This window comes from Salarias fasciatus, chromosome 10 (genome assembly GCF_902148845.1).
Source record: "Salarias fasciatus chromosome 10, fSalaFa1.1, whole genome shotgun sequence".
Classification (NCBI taxonomy): Eukaryota; Metazoa; Chordata; class Actinopteri; order Blenniiformes; family Blenniidae; genus Salarias; species Salarias fasciatus.
The window spans coordinates 22,460,242-22,475,499 of NC_043754.1; the positions used below are offsets into that span (position 1 = coordinate 22,460,242).

Consider the following 15,258-nt stretch of genomic DNA (forward strand, 5'->3'; position numbering starts at 1 on the left):
CTGCTTGCTGTCAGCAGGAAAAGCACAACGAGGGAAGGGTGCAAAACTGACCTTTGAGAAATTTAAGGGCCAGTTCCAATTCTACCCCTTTCCCCTCCCCCTCAGCCCTACCTCGATGATATGCATGTTCATGATGCTTAAGGGCTATCCCAATTCCACTTTTTGAATAGGGGTAGGGGAAAGGGGAAGGGCTATTTCACCCCTTTCAGAGAAATCTGCATCGATGCTCCCTATTCTCTATAGGGGTAGGCGGAGTTTCGCATAAAAAGCTATAAAAAGTGCATTTGCTTCACTGAAATTTATAGATAAACTAGCGTGACAGTGTCCCAGTCATGGATTAACGTTTTAGCGCTGCGTAGCACCGTTTCCGATCGTAAATTTGTAACTTCTGAAGAGCACTAATCACTGTATTAACGTCATCTTTTATCATGTTTTTAACATAATATGTTTGACACAGGGACCCCCGATGAAACCCGACTTCTGATTCAGTTTAGAGGTGAAAATGAAGAAAAGATTTTGAAATCAAAATACAGCGCCTAAACACAATGGGAGTAAATTATATTATTCGTCTAAGCTATAATATGTCAGTAATAAAACGTGTTTATATAAATATATATGTATTACTTTAGGAAATTCATTAAAGAAAATGGCTTGGAAGGCGAAGTTCATGATCAGGATTGTTATCAGGTTTCTGCAGAGCTTGATAATGAGCTGCTCATGTGAATCAGGTGTGTTGGAAGAGGGAAACATCCAAAACATGCAGGATAGTGTTCCCCGAGGACCAGGGTTGGGAAACACTGCTCTGGAGGAACTTCCAGGTCTTGAGCTCCGCAGCAGCAGTCCTCAGCGCCGAGTAGAGTTTTTATCTGCTGATATCTGCTCAAATAATGTCCCAACATCTCCATGATACGCTGCTGAAGGAGTGGCTGCTCCTCTGGCCGGAGCACCGCCGTTCCGAGCGGCACGTCTTGGTGTGTGTTCTGATCCGCATACCGATGTTTCGGATTAACTGGTGCCCGTGTTAACTTGTGACCAACAGATGACTGAAACATGTAGTCGTTCTGGCGAACGTCGGTTATCGACACTTACAGTGAGTGTATACGTTTAAAGTCATTTGTGAGTCTTACTTTAACAACTGCTGTAATCAGCATGTGTTTACACAGACCTCTGCCGTCATTCGTTCACACGGGAACCAGTTAATCCATAACACCAGTCGGACGATTGCTCGTATTCTGCTATGGAGCTCTTTATACAACTCACTGTTATGCGATTTAGTTCCATGTCGCCTCTCCAGTGCTTTTTTCTGTCGGGGTTTTTTATTAAAGTGTTTTTCAACCACCACGGCGTTCTGCTGCTTGTTTTTGACTGTCCTGCTTCCGTTTACTGCGCACGTCACACGTCACTACGTACGAGGGAACGAATGCACGGAACAAATACTCCCCCGTTTAATCAGCTCCACTGTCCGGCGGCGTTTATAAGAGACACGGAGCGGATTGTCGATCAGTGTAGACCACCTCGTACAATCGGCTCCAAATACAATCCGCTCCGAGTGAAGTGGATCCACTCGGGCGTTTACATGACACATGTTACAATCCGCTCCACGTATAATCTGCTTATACGTGGTCCATGTAAACGTGTCTACTGAGGGACTGCTCAGCAAATTTTCCAGTGTTGAATTAACTCTGAAAGTGTTACAGAGTGCTCTCATATATACACTTTTGCAGTGTTAAAATCTCAACACTGACCAGTGTTAATTTTCTAATGCTAACACTCTGTGGAGTTATATTAATATTCCTCTCTGTTGACCAGTGTTCCTATTTAACTCTATACAGTGTTAATTCTTAGAACAAACACTTTAAAGTGTATATTTTAACACTTACATGTAACACTACAACATTGTATATATGAGACCACTCTTAACACTTTCAGAGTTAATTCAACACTGGAAAATTTGCTGTGTGTATAACACGTCTACAAGTCTAATATGACTGATAACAACTGAGACAGAAAACATCCTCCTATAATCTGCTGAAACATGAGAGATGATTCAACACAGAAGAAATGATACTTGTTCGGTCTACAGGGTTTTTGACACTTTAAAAATGTTTTTTTAATTGTTGCTAAAAACTGCTGCTCGGTTGATGAACTCTACTGAAGTTTAGGTTACTCTGGTTTTCACTGTGAACAGAGTGCAGGTCAGAGAAATGTGTTCAGGGGATGAACAGCATGAGTGAACATTTCTGCAGAAAGACAAAGTTCTGCTGAGTGATGGTTACCTGCTGGCTGTATTCGTCCAGGACCTCCTGCAGGGGGAGGGTGAAGCGGAACGAGCCGTACATGGACGTCTCAGAGAAGGCTGGAGACGTGGCGAACTCCCACAGGAAGCTGTTGGAAGCCTTTACCTCAGGCGATTCTGGGAATTTTTCCTCCAGCAGCTTCCTCTCAGCAGATGTGATCTCCTCAGGACCCACAGCCAGATGAAACCACATGAGAGAGTTGCCTTTAGAACCTTCGTCTTCTGAACCTCTGAAGCCGCTGTCATTATAGATTCCTTCTAACCCGCGTCGATCAGTGTCGTGCTTCAAATGAGACACATGAAACTCTGGATGGGGGTAAAGTGGGATCTTCTTTTCTTCTTTTTTGTCAAAATTTTTCCTGAATTCCTCATGTCTTTCCCTGTGTTCCAGTTCCTCCAGGTTCAAGTGCTCTCCACTAAAGTCAGTGGCTTTACCTCCTCGGGAGGTTCGTCGTGTTGCCATGGTCAGAATGAAGGTGATGAAGGTCAGAAACAAAGAGAAAAGCTTCCTGTCAGCGGTGTGTTTGCTGCCTGCTGCCTCAGAGAGGAGCGGTGTTCCGTCTGTTATTCCTCTGGTTATGCTAAACTCCTCCCAAAGATGACTCAAAGCAATACGTCATAAAAAACAGTCAGGCCAGCTCTGATTTGCTACACAAATCATCTGATCTGAAGCAACATCCTGGTAAACTAAAGTCAACTGAAAAATACAACACAGTACTTTTGGCAGAATGAAGACGATGTTATGTGCTTTTAAAACACAGAAAAATAAGGAGATCCTGACTGAACAAGCAGAACTAGAAAACCCAGAAGCAGTTCTATAACGTCCTCCAGCTTCAGGCTCTGAAGTTTATCGGGAATCGGGGGGGGGGGGGGGGATTGGGGGGCTTGATGTGCCCTTGTCTGCCTCAGTGGCCTGTGACTCCTCCTGGTGTGAAGGGCCCCAACGGAGGCGTTTTCCCTGATAGTGCCATGCCATGTCTCCCTATGTGTGTCCTGTGAGTGTGTGTGAGGGACGGGTTTATTTTGTAATGTTTTTCTTATTTTTAAAAGCACTTTGTGTTGCTTTCATTGCATGAAAGGTGCTTTATAAACAAAGACTGATTTGATTTGATTTGATTTAATTTGATTTAGAAGAGAAATACTTTATTCCCAAAAGGAAATTCCTGTAAGCAATGATCCAGACAGGATGAAGAGAGAGAAAGTTGAATTTCAAATTAGACAGAATAAAAATTAAATACTCATATGTAAAAGGATTAACCCATGACTGATGTAAGCACAGAAAGGACAGAATTAACAAAAACACAGCAAACATTATTTTAAAGGAGGAGTTATAGTCTTATGGCTACAGCAAGTTATTTTGACCATTCCATCTCTTTTCTCATCAGTTTTTCTTGTTTTTTTGTTTTTGTATTTTAAAGCTTTTTTTTATTATTATTGTAGTCATTTTTTTTTAGCATATTTTCCACATTCAGGCTTTTCTTTTTGAATCCTAAAAATAAAAGCCAATTTTAAAATGAATGGTGAGTAAATGAAGTAAAACTATATTAAAATGTTTATTCAGGTATAATCTAGTGAAAGCTTCAGGAAGCCACAACAGAAGGCTCTGAGAGCCGCAGGCTGCAGACCCCTGGTCGAAATGGAAATGGCAAAAATGGTGAAATTATAGTTTTCATGTTGTTCCTGGACCAGGACCCGGAGAATCTCAACCTGGAGAATCTGGACAGTCTGGAGGAAAACTTCTATCTTTTGTTGATCGACGGAGCACGTGCAGAAGAACTCTTTACTAGGAGTGGATTTCACTGAAATAGCACTTTTCCACCGCCGGACTTTTAGGGTTGGGGTTTTCACTTGGAGGCGGTGTGTAGATGGAGCCTGAATGTCTTTGGTGATTGAGAAATGTTTAGTTTTACAGCTGAATTTTCTTCACATACAGAGGATGAGAGAGACATGCTTTGAATAGATCAGTATCATGAGGCATATTTGATTTTTTTTTAAGTACCACTTGGCCGTTCCAGGTGTTTTCTTCTTTTGAAAAGTATCTGAACTTGGATGTGACTGATCAGAAATCTGAAGTAGTTCCTGGATGGTCCATCAGGGGGCAGCAGCGGATCTCAGCTGACTGAATGAGGAGTGTAGATCTGTCCCCTCTGACCTGCTGCTGAGCTGTTATTTTCCACTGACTGAACCTCCACATGCCTGGACTCTGCTCTGAACACCACTCTCTCTTATCCTTTGATAAAGTAAGCGAGAAAAAAACAAAACAAAACACGGTTTGTCTTTTGGGTTTCATTTATTCCTGATTGGTTACACAATGAAGAAGAGAAGTTTCCTAACAGTAATTTTTCATGACAACACATCAATCTTTGATTAAATTAAAGAAAAGATTAAAAATACACCTATTAGTTTGATCACGCAGTAAAAATTCAAACACTAATCAAACATAATCCCAGTAAGATTTTCTTTTCATTGACTTCATGATAGTTTTTCTCTCTAGTTGAATCTGCTCGGTCCAGGCTGCTGAGCAGAGTCCAGACTGGAGCCCGGGCCTCGTCTCTCAGCCCACTCAGGATCTTCCTCTGTACCAACAGGCTCTGAGACTATGAGAGAATAAAAAGTCTTCATGAATGTTCACTTTGTTAAAATATCTTTTTCCCTGAACAAACAACAAAAACAGCAGCACAGAAAACATCCAGCAAACAAACTAACTTTAAATGTGTGATCATTAAAAATAATGCAGTGGTGGAAGCTGAGAGTAAATACCTTCAAAATGTGAACGCAACGAAACTTCTCTTTCCAGGTTGGCAGAAGAAGGCCACAGTCCTTCAACCAAGAGTTGAGCCTCATCAAAATCCAGGAAATGACGTCTCCTACAATACATGAATGGAGCATCAAACATGTTGCAGAAGGTGAGGTGTTCTCTCAGCTGGTTCTGATTGAGCAGCAGCACCTGAAATATATGATGGAATCCAATTGAAACAAAACGTAAAATTTCAATATTCCTCTACAGTCACAAAAACACAAACACAATGAAAAAGGTTGTTGCTTCAAAACCATGTGGAGTGCTTCACCCTCAGCTAAAGGCGACCTCTTCACCATCAACATCATCATCATCGTCCATTTAATGATACTGATCTCAGAGTTTTCTTTTGATAAATGTATTTTCCAGGAAATGAAAGAAACCCAATCATTAATCAGTCACAGAGGATGATGTAAATGCTTTTTTAAATACATATTTGTGTTTAAAGCTATAGTGCGTAACTTTTAAATGTCTATGAATGTCCGTTTTAGCCAAGCCACTACTAGTGGAGATGACAAAATGCAGATTAAGCCGATCGGCTCCTCTAACATGTCGCGGGATTTTTCAAAATATATAATTATTGCTTTACGTGTCGACCGGCGACATTCCCGCGATGGCCTGCAGGAAATTATGCATTTTACGTCACAACAAGAAGGGAGGGGGAGGACGGGAGGGTCTCATAGCAACAGGCAGAGCTCAGGCAGACCGAGGAAGCGACATGGCAGAGAATACAAAGAAATGGCCGAGAAAGAGTCCTGAAGTGGATCCTTCCACCCAAAAAAAGCCTGGACGGTCGGCAGAAGGATTGCTGGTGAAGAAGGTATTGGCCTGGCTTTTCCTTGGTGGAGAGCGTTGAAAGCAGAAATTGGGCTGAGGGCAGACACAGATGTTGCCTTGCTGCTGTTGGATAAGTAAGTGACTTGGCTTATAATTATGTAAGTAGTTTATTATTTTTTGTAAATGGTGCTATGAACAGTATGTTGTAATGTTAGCAGCCTGCTAACATATGTCACACAGTAATAATCACACATTCACAAATGCTGTCTAAGAATAATGTCATGCCATGACTCTAGCATTTTTCATTGTCAAAATAGAAGCTTTTAAAGAAGCACCAAAGTCAAAGTTCAAAGTTCAATATCTCTGAGCAGGAGCAAATTCAAACTTCCAGTCTGCCATAATCTTACTCCCCTGATGAAGACCTTTACAGTGATGTATCATGCTTAGTCTTATGACATATTTTAAATTTTCCCTCTTTCGGAACCAGCCTTGTTTGACATGTACGTTTCAGGGACACATGTGAGGCTCGACAGGATGAAACGTGATTGAATTGAATTTATCTCAAATATAGTGGTCAAATTCTTCATTGAGAACTTTGTTTGAACTTACTGGAACCCTTTGTTGTCATTTTGGGTCTCTCTTAAAATCGACACAGTTGAGCCTCACTTGTGTCCCTTAAACGTACATGTCAAACAAGGCTGGTTCCAAAAGAGGGAAAATTAAAAATATGTCATAAGACTAAGTGTGATACATCATTGTAAATGACTTGATCAGGGGAGTAAGATTATGGCAGACTCGATGTTTGAATTTGCTCATATTGACCTTTGAACTTTGACTTTGGTGCTGGGGGAGGGGGGACGCCAGGGACACCTGGGTGTCTGTCAAGTGGAAGCGCCGGCTTTATTGTAAGAATGCAGAACTCCGCTAGAGGGTGACCGAAGTTACGCACTATAGCTTTAAACTCTCTTTACTTTACACATTTTAATCTGAGTCCTTTTACGAGACTACAGGGCAGAGTACTTCCTCTACTGCTTGAAAAACAGATCATTTTCATATTTGTTGATATGATCCTTCAAATAGGCTGAAAAAGTAGTGCTGGCTTGTTAGCAGCCGCTGCTAACCAGTGGGGATTTCAGCTGCAGAGATATGCAATGATGAGCTAACAGTAAAAACACAGCAGCCTGAAAGGCAAAGGAAAGCGTGATGAAGGTGAAGATGAAGGTACCTCCTCTGGCTCCAAATGCAGGGCGATGGAAACGACATCCCAGACAAAAAACTCACTCCAGCCCCTGACAGGGACCGCTTTAATCTGGTCTTCACTGACCTCCATCTCACAACTGAGGATAAAAAGCAACAAACACAACAAATCAAACAGCAGACAGAAGAGGAGGACTTTCCACTGCTCCACTGAGCCACACAGCTCAAAGCCTCAGTGTTAGAAGAGAGAAAGGAGAACATGTGGACTTCAGGTGTTACAATAGGTGAGGTGGGGCAGCAGACTGTTGATATGTGTAATGGTTCATCGTTTCAATTCAATTCAGCTTCATTTATATAGCATCAATTACAACATAGTCACTTCTCGAAAGTTTTACAGAAAACCTAACAGTTGAACATGAGCAAGCATAAGTGACAGTGGAAAGGAAAAACTCCCTTTGAAACAGAGGAAACCTGCAGAGCCAGGCCGGGAGGAGGAGAAACTACAGGAGGAAGAGCGTTCAAAGACCAGAAGACAGACAGTGGTTAATGCCACGTAGTGATGAAACATGGAGAGAAGTGAAGCAGAACTGGGAGTCGGTTCCACATGGTAGGAGCCCGGGCTAAAGGAAACCGCTTGTACCCACTGGGTCTGGGTCGTCTCTGTGAGCGGTCCCTCGGTCACAGAAATATTCCATTTTAGAGACAACCCATTCCTCCAGTGTTTGCTCTTTGTTGTCTAATCCAGTTAGTGGTCCGTCAATACAGGGTACTAGAAACTGTTTGCACCCACTGTCTGAAAGCCTATGTAATGAACACTGCTCTTTACGGAGCTCCCTTGAACACCTCAGCATGCAGAGAGCGCATGAACAGCCGAGCAGCACGCTGCCCTTAATTGATTCGGCTCCGCTCCACTCTGGTGCAGATGAGGGAGAGACTGGACAGTTTTCCGTGTTCCGTGTGCGTTATTTGAAGTTCAAGTAAGTTCCTAACTTTGATAATTGTGTAGTATTACCCCTTTTGGGTCTATTTGGAAGAGTAGAAGTTAGCTATGATCGTGTTTATGACCCACGTGTACTGCAGCCCACTTAATGTATCCTCTATGTCACGTGACTATGTTTGTACTTACTTTTGCACTATGTTAACCATGTTTACCTGATATTAATGGCCTTGATCCCCTGTATATGAATTTCCTATGTGTTTTCACCATGTGTCCCCCTGCTTACTAGTGATTATTTGCATTTACTTTATGTTTCCTGTTTAATGTAATATTATTGTATACTAGACATATTATACTGATTGCTAATGTTACGGAATCATCCCCATGACACCTTTTCTGTTTTTTATTTCTTTATTCCACACACACACACACACACACACACACACACACACACACACACGCACACACACACACACACACACACATACACACACATGTTCATTTAAATATACACACCAGTGACCTGTTCCGGTTCCCTGCTTTCCCTGCTACATGTCAACAAAGCTGATTGAAGATTCTCTGACCGGAGTCTGTCTGTAGTGCTGCCACCCAATGAAGATCCACCCCCCTCCTTTACACTGGTCCTTCGAGTCGGATGTTGGGTTCCTCCCTCCACACTATGGAATCAGCTTCAGAAGATAAGCAGCAGGGCACCAACCAACCCAGGAGAGACTCCCGTCCACCCCAGCACCTGGCCGATTATGATGTTACTCTACTTCCCTCTCAACAGTTTGCTCCCCAAGTCTCCTCGCTTCTAGTGGGACAACGCGGTGAGACCAGACTTATCAGAGGTGGGAGTGCATCAGGCTACCGGTCCAGCACAAAGTCCAGCACAAGGGCAAACTACTCGAAGCTATGCCCGACGTCAAGACAGCCGCACTGGAGGAGTGCATCAAAGGTATGGAGTTGGCTGACCTACAGGAGGAGAAAGAGGCAGAAAGAGAAGCAGATTTGGAAACTAACAGGCTGGAATCACAGCTCAGAGAAGGTCAGAGACTACAAGAGGAAGCACAATGAACTAAAGAGAGGATGGCCAGAGAGTTGGGGCGGTGTAGACGCCTTAAGAAGTTGGAGAAAGAGGTGAAGATTGCCAAGGCTGTCAAGTCCTTCTTATCAGAAACCGAGGACGAAGTCCAGCATACAGTGTTAGACCAACCCACTTCTGATAAACCAACACCCATGTTGACAACCACTCAAGGATCTCCTCCACCGCTTGTCCTGGTCCAACCGCCACCACTGCTACCACAAACGCCTGTCCTGAGCCTACCGCAGCCTGCCACAACTGCTGCTCCTGGCCCTACATCCCGTCCTGCCCTGCCTGCACCCGTTAGTCAACATATGCCAGTTATTCCCACTTTTTTCTCCACACCTGCTCCTGTTATGCCACAAGTGATGCCGTCTGCTGTTACAACCAGTTACCAGCCCCACTATGCAGGGCCCACAGCCATGAGTGCTATACCACAGCAACCTAGTATAGCAGTTCCACCACCTCCTGTCGCAACCAGCAGCGCCCATGTTCCCAGCTACTCCAGCCCCAGCGGCACCACCCTGGTACTACCCTGGCATAGAGACACTGATTGCCTTGTCCTATGGCATTCCCAAGCCGGCACTGCCCGTCTTTGACAGCGGTTGTGAAAGTGATTGCGCGCTTCTCAAAATGGCGTTGGATAACTTGATGAGCAGTCACCCTCACATTAGCGAGCACTATAAATATCAGGTTCTCCTAAGTCAGCTCAAACTTCCGAGTGCTTTGCAGCTAGCCAGTCATACATGTATGATTCTCAACCTTACACTGCAGCACTAGGTGCCCTCCAAGACAAGTATGGCCAACCGAGACAACTAGTACAAAGCGAATTAGGGGCGATCCTCAACTCACCATCCATTAAGTCAGGAGATGCTGAAGCCTTCGACTCCTTCGCCCTCTCTGTTCAGTCCCTGGTCGGTATGTTGCGGACGCTAGAGGGTCTCATTGGATACGAGCTCAGATGTGGTTCTCACATCGACCGTCTCTTAAGCAAGATGCCTCCTGCTCACAGAGCTGGATTTGTGGAATATTGCCTCTGTCGTGGTATTCTACAGCCAGGTACTGACCTGACCTACACCTTGCCTGACCTTGCAGCCTGGTTACAGATGAAAGCTCAAGCCAAGCGCCTAGCCAGTCGAGCCACTCACCTCTACAATCCTGGACCAACCCCCGCTAGGAAAGAACATGCTCCCCGTTTCAAAGACAAGAGTGCTTCAGTGTTCCTATTCTCTGGGGAGACAACCACCAATGGACAGCCAGCCACTTCTCATAAACCTCAGTATTCCAAGCCTACTCCCTACTGCCCATTCTGTAACAACAAAGAGCATTATCTTAATTCATGTGCAGACTTCAAGAAATTGAGTACTGGTGAAATTCAGAAGTGGATCAAAGAAGGTGACAGATGCTGGAAGTGCAGTCGCAATCACAAGGCCTCAGTCTGTACGCTCAAACGCCCATGCAAGATGTGTAAAGACACTCATCTCACTGTCCTGCACAACATTATCCAAGAGTCATCCCAAAAAGTCCTCATGGTGAGCAGCCAAGAGCCTACTGTTTACCTGGAGCAGCCCCGAAGCCCACAGAGTCCTACTGAAAATTGTCAAAGTGCTATTGCACCAGGGAGATCATGCTATAGAGACATTTACGGTGCTCGATGACAGCTCAGAAAGGTCGATCCTCCTTCCACAGGCAGTAGAGCAGCTACGACTTACAGAACATCCCGAGACCCTTCACCTGAGAACTGTCCAGCAGGAAGTAAAAGAGCTCTGAGGTTTTTCAGTTAGCTTCCATGTCTCACCCGCTTCCAAACCAAATACGAAGTATTGGATCAACAATGCATTCACCTCAAACAGTCTAAGCTTATCCGAGCACACCTATCCAGTTGCTGCCCTCCAGAGGCGCTATGAACATCTGAAGGGACTCCCCCTATCACCTATCCACCGAGCCCAGCCGCTGCTGCTCATCGGCTCAGACATGCCTCATCTTCTCATTCCAACTCAGCCTGTCCGAGCAGGCCCATCTGTTGGTCCCATAGCCATCTGCACCAGATTAGGCTGGTCCCTACAAGGTCCTTCAGACATCATGCCAGTCTCTTCTCATCAGTCCTGTCTACACATCACCACTGACTCTCCTTACACTGAGCTCCTGAGGAATGTGGAACGCCTTTGGCACATCGATACACTCCCTTATGTCAGTGAGAAGACTGCATTCCGTTCTAAACAGGACCAACAAGCGCTCACCCTGCTACAGACAACCTCTGAGTGAGTTTCTGTGGATGACATACAGCACTACGCTACCCCTCTCCTGCGTCGCCAACCAGTTACAGCACTGTGCGCACCAACTGATGCTGTGATGCCCAATCTACGCAGCATTGAGCGCAGGTTAGCTAAAGATCCTACACGTGCAGCCTCTTACTGCAAAGAGATGGACAAGCTTGTTGAAGCCGGTTACGTTGCAGAGGTCCCCTTAGAGGAAGCAGCCAAGACCACAGAGTCATGGTATGTGCCACATCATATGGTGCACCACAATGGGAAGGACAGTCGTTTTCAACTTTTCATTATCTTTCAACGGCCAATCCCTGAATGACCAACTGCTCCCGGGGCCTACATTGGGTCCTACCTTGATTGGAGTCCTACTCAGGTTCAGACGCCACTCAGTAGCCATCAGTGGAGACATCAAGTCGATGTTTCATCAGATCCGGTTGCTACCCAATGACCGACCACTTCTCCGATTCCTGTGGAGGAACACAGAGAAAGCATCGGAGCCTTGCATCTTCGAGTGTCAAGTGTTACCTTTCGGCACTACCTGCAGTCCTTGCTGCGCAGTGTATGCCCTACAGCAGCACGTCAGGAATCATGAGTCACCAGATTCTCTCCTCATGCAAGTGGTTGAGCACTCGTTCTATGTCGACAACTGTCTTCATAGTTTGAGTGAAGCAGAGGACGCCAAGGCCCTGATTGATAACCTGCGTGAGAAAGGGAGGAATCAAGATCAGGCAGTGGGCTAGCAACGTGCCCGAAGTTGTTGCACACTTACCTCCCCAAGCTCAGTCAGCCAGTAGCGAGCTATGGCTGTCCAAAGCGAGCGACAACCTCAACGAACTCGCTCTTGGTCTCACCTGGGATTGCCTGAACGATACCCTCAGCTACAAGCATCGTCCTACTGAACCCTCAGGTGCCACTCTCCGACATGTCTACAGTGTTCTGGCCAAGCTCTACGATCTGCTAGGCTACATTGCACCTTTCACCACCAGATGTAAGGTGCTTATCCATGACATGTGGAAATCCAACATCGGTTGGGACTATCAGATCCATCCTGCCTACCTCCTGGACAAATGGTTGAGATGGGTAGAGGAGATTCCAGCTCTCGAACATCTCAAGCTGCCACGCCCTTATGCACCAGCTTTTGTCGATACCGCCACTGCCACCAGACGTATTCACATCTTCTGTGATGCGTCTGAGCCCGCCTACGGGTCAGTCGCCTTCATGCAGACCAGAGATGACAATCAGCACACCCACATATCGTTTGTGTTTGCCAGATCCTGCGTTGCTCCCAGGAAGCAACTTTCCATCCCACGCCTCAAACTCAGTGCCGCTCTCACAGGCGCGCAGCTTGCCAGAGTTATCGAGACTGAACTTGCTATTCCACCCGAGCACATCACCCTCTGGTCATACTCAACGACCGTGCTGTACTGGATAAAGTCAGACTCCTGCCGGTACAAAGTCTTTGTGGGGACTCGCGTCACAGAGATCCAGAATCTTACAGACCCCTCACAGTGGCGCTATGTCGACTCACAGCACAACCCCGCAGATGACATTACCCGCGGACTCACTCTGCAAGAGATGGCACAGGAACATCGCTGGAATAAAGGTCCACATTTCCTGTGTCTGCCTGAAGCTGAGTGGCCCACCATGCCGTCGTCTGATCCAGAACCGGTCAACACTGAGCTGAGAAAATCTGCCTTTGTTGGTATAGTGACCAGCACCCCACCTTCGCAACTTCCTGATCCCAGTCAGTGCACCACCTGGAAGCAGCTGCTTGCTCCCTTCACGGGGCGGCCAATGGCAGCATTTCATCCACCTGCTCAGCCGCTGACTTCCTGCAGGCAGAGAAGCTTGTGTTTCAAAAGGCCCAAGATGACTGTTTTCCTGAGGAGATGAGAGCCTTAAAGGCCAGCCGTCCTCTTCCATCCGACAGTCGACTTGCCTCTCTTTCACCCGAATATGAAGAAGCTACTAATCTTCTCAGAGTTGGTGGAAGGTTAAGACATGCGGAAGATATTGATCTGGATACCATCCATCCAGTTATCCTGGACCCCCGACACCCTGTAACGAAGCTCATTATCAAAGACACTGATGAGTAACTTCTCCATCCCGGTCCAGAAAGGGTTCTTGCTGAACTTCGACGCCGATTCTGGGTTATCCGTGGCAGAGAGGCCATACGAAAGCACCAGCATTCGTGTCTTGAATGCCAACGATGGAGAGCAAAGCCTGATGTACCCAAGATGGCTGACTACCCACTTGCTCGTCTTCGACTCCACAAGCCACCATTTTATTCCACTGGAGTCGATTGCTTTGGACCTTTCCAGGTGAAGATCGGCTGTTGCACCGAGAAACAGTGGGGAATTGTTTATAAGTGCATGACAACCCGTTCAGTGCACTTGGATCTCCTGGAAAGTCTTGACACAGACACCTTTCTGTTGTCATTGAGAAGATTCATTTCACGGCGCGGCAAACCATTCGAACTCCTCATGGACAACGGGACCAACTTCGTTGGTGGAGAGCGTGAGTTGCGTGAAGCAGTCACCTCCATGACACCTCAACTGAAAGAACAACTCGCAGAACATCAGATCTCATTCAAGTTCAACCCCCCGAGCACGCCACACTTCGGTGGCACGTGGGAGAGGGAAGTAAAGTCGATCAAGACCGCCCTCAGAGTCGTCCTCAAAGACCAGTCTGTTCCTGAACCAGTGCTCATGACTACACTCGTTGAAGTTGAGGGCATTGTAAATGCTAAACCCTTAGGTTACCTGTCATCAGACGCCTCAGATCCAGACCCAGTCACGCCTAACCTCCTCCTCATGGGCCGTCACGACTCATCTCTGCCTCAAGCAGTTTATGACCCCGGTGACTTAGGAAGGAGGAGCTGGAAGCACAGTCAAGTCATCGCTGATCGCTTCTGATCGTCTTTTATCCAACATTACCTGCCAGGACTGCAAGAGTGCAGCAAGTGGAGGAAGGACGGTAAAGCACTCTCTGTTGGTGAAGTCGTCTTGATAGTGGATCCTCAGCTTCCTTGAGCTTCATGGCCAGTAGGACGGATCATCCAGACACATGCGGGAGCTGATGGACGCTTCCATACTGCCAACGTCCAAGTGAAGAACCGCACCTGCCTTCGTCCAGTTGCCAGACTCATCCTGCTACCACCTCTTGAAGACCCGGATGAGGACATCTCCACATAGACTTTCTCCTGACTTTCAACTGCCATGTGGACAGTTGGGGCGGCTGTGTCTGAAAGCCTATGTGATGAACACTGCTCTTTACGGAGCTCCCTTGAACACCTCAGCACGCAGGGAGCGCATGAACAGCCGAGCAACAGGCTGCCCTTAATTGATTCGGCTCAGCTCCACTCTGGTGCAGACGAGGGAGAGACTGGACAGTTTTCCGTGTTCCGTGTGCGTTATTTGAAGTTCAAGTAAGTTCCTAACTTTGATAATTGTGTAGTATTACCCCTTTTGGGTCTATTTGGAAGAGAAGAAGTTAGCCATGATCGTGTTTATGACCCACGTGTACTGCAGCCCACTTAATGTATCCTCTATGTCACGTGACTATGTTTGTACTTACTTTTGCACTATGTTAACCATGTTTACCTGATATCAATGGCCTAAATCCCCTGTATATGAACGTCCTATGTGTTTTCACCATGTGTCCCCCTGCTTACTAATGATTATTTGCATTTACTGTATGTTTCCTGTTTAATGTGATATTATTGTATACTAGACATATTATACTGATTGCTAATGTTACAAAATCATCCCCATGACACCTTTTCTGTTTTTTATTTCTTTATTCCACACACACACACACACACACACACACACACACACACACACACACACACACACACACACACACACATATACACACACATGTTCATTTAAATATACACAC

The 15,258-nt window shown here is 45.8% G+C and overlaps 1 protein-coding gene across 1 annotated transcript in view; it reads right to left on the reverse strand.

Moving 5' to 3' along the window:
• Window positions 1-15,258, reverse strand: part of LOC115395784 (uncharacterized) — a 34,666-nt gene that overhangs the window by 5,900 nt on the left and 13,508 nt on the right. The gene's annotated exons all lie outside the window — the stretch shown is intronic.